Source organism: Berghia stephanieae, chromosome 2 (genome assembly GCF_034508935.2).
Source record: "Berghia stephanieae isolate SIO BIC M18660-M18661 chromosome 2, UCSD_Bste_1.3, whole genome shotgun sequence".
NCBI classification, from domain to species: domain Eukaryota; kingdom Metazoa; phylum Mollusca; class Gastropoda; order Nudibranchia; family Aeolidiidae; genus Berghia; species Berghia stephanieae.
Genome location: NC_088361.1, coordinates 22,182,417 through 22,184,916, shown reverse-complemented (window position 1 = coordinate 22,184,916; position 2,500 = coordinate 22,182,417).

Sequence of the window (2,500 nt, the reverse complement as noted above, 5' to 3'; positions counted from 1 at the left end):
CTGAGTCTGTTAGATTTGGCGTAAAGTACTTTGCCATAGAATATCGTCCTATCCAAAGGATAGCAAGCAATTGCTATTGTCCGTTTCACGCTGTAGAAACCGGGATAAACTCCGGCTCCATGGGCAGAATAGCTCTGAAGGACTTCTTGTTTTTTTCTTTTCTTTTCTTATGTGACTTTAATGATAACATAGAATTTTGTTTCCGATTGTTTTACAACATAAGTGTTATGACAAACTGCCTGAATAGGTTATTCTATTTATATTTCATATTATGTATTATTGTAATAATATCATACGATGAATATCTAGAATAAATCCCTGGTATTTATGACATATCTTTGGAATACCCAACTGTAATTAGTCTAGTTCGACGTGTAAATACATGCAGGTCTGACAGCCAATCCCCCTTATGGGCCTAGTTTAACATTGTTGTAATGGACAATATTGTGCGTCATTGTGCGTCATTTTTTTTAGATTTCCATAACAACAATGAGCCCATAAGGAATTGGGTTATCAGACCTGCAAATGAGTGCACGTTGGTCTAGTCTAATAAATACCTTAAAAGTGAAAGGGACTGAAGATCATTGATACAAACAATGCTAGAAGTAGTAATCAATAGTCAATAAAACAAATATTTTCGAAAGAATGGAAGAGGGGGGATAGATCAATGATTACAGTTATCAATGAATCCGGTATTTTTATAGATAGTATGCAGATGACGTCACTCAGGCCTTTGTTATTGTTTTTGCCATCCGAGTTTGTGAGTTGTTCTCACTAAACTGTATTAACCAGATTATAAAAGTTCATGGTTACACAGAGTTTGTGTGTTGGTCCGTTATACTTCCGGATGGCAATGTTGTGAACTCCTTGGTCATGCGCATTCTATCTATACTCGTGACTTGCGTTTTGACAATCTTAATGATATCGTCTGGACCGTGGCTCAGCGGTACGGTCTTTGCTTCGGACTCAAAAGGTACCGAGTTCGACTACCCGCCTCGTTTTGTGGCCTTGAGCAAGTCACCTCGCCTTAGCTCACTTTGCGCGCTGCACTGCGGCTGACGCCTGGGCTATTCCAGTCTTCCCTTGGAATAGACCCTAAAGACAAATTAATTTCCTCTTTGGGATTAATAAAGGGAATTTATTATTTATTTAATTTTTTAAATTATTTAAATTGGGAACACTAGTGTGTTCTCTCTCTCTCTCTCTCTCCCTCTCTCTCTCTCTCTCTCTCTCTCTCTCTCTCTCTCTCTTTCATGTCTCATCCCACCCTGTTCTCTCCCCTCCCCCAACATCCTCCCAAACACAAACGCACTCTCTGTATTCTTTCTTGTGTAATAGTATCCGTGCGCATGCGTGTGTTTATCTATGTGTATAATACAATATATTCATGACTGTATTCACATCCAAGAACCGTTTTACAGTAACCAAAGAACACAACTTCCTGCTATCCTAATCGGGCCTTTGATCAGAGGTGGGTTGGTTGTGAGTTGTGACAGGCTGGTGATGTCAAACCTTGTATGGTGTCACATCTATTGAACATTAGAAAGGCTAAGTACCGGACCGAACATGCATAGGTACTACTTAAACATGAATACATGAATAAGTAAATTATGAATAAATAGACATAAATTAAATGAATGAATAAATAAATAAATAAATCGATAAATAAATAAATATAAATACATAAATGAATGAAAAAAAATGAATATAAGTGAAGTAATCGATATACAAAAATCAACATATATATATATATATATATATATATATATATATATATATATATATATATATATATACATATATATATATATGTGTGTGCGTGTGTGTGTTTGTGTGTGTATGTGTGTGCTTGAGGTGAATTGTCTGGAATCACGTAGAGTGCTCAACAGTTTCTTTGAAGCGAAGAATACTATACATTATCCTCGCCTCACATGGGCATTTCCTCCTACAACGTTGTTTCATCCATCCGTTGGTAATTTGTTTCAATATTAGCGCCAACTGAACACAGCATAATTCCACCCGGAAACTGCTATACAGAATGCCTCCCTGAAGAATCCATCAAAATACCAACGGATGGCGTAACAACGTTGTAGGAGGTAACCAAATGAATTGAGGCTAATAAATTGTATATATATTTATAAATAATATATATATATATATATATATATATATATATATATATATATATATATATATATATATATATATATATATATATATTGTGTGTGTGTGTGCGTGTGCGTGTGTATGTGTGTGTAGATAAATAAACAAATAAATAAATAGATACATATGTAGATGAATAAAAGAATACAATAAATTAATAAATGTAGAATCAGGAAATATACAGATAAATGAGCAAGTGAATGAATAAATAGATACATGAATAAATAAAATTTAAACATAAAATGAATATATAAATAAATAGGCTTAATTATAAATTGCATTTAGTGGTTTTACATGGCCCAGACGATATTAGTTTTAGAAGATGGCCAATGAGCAA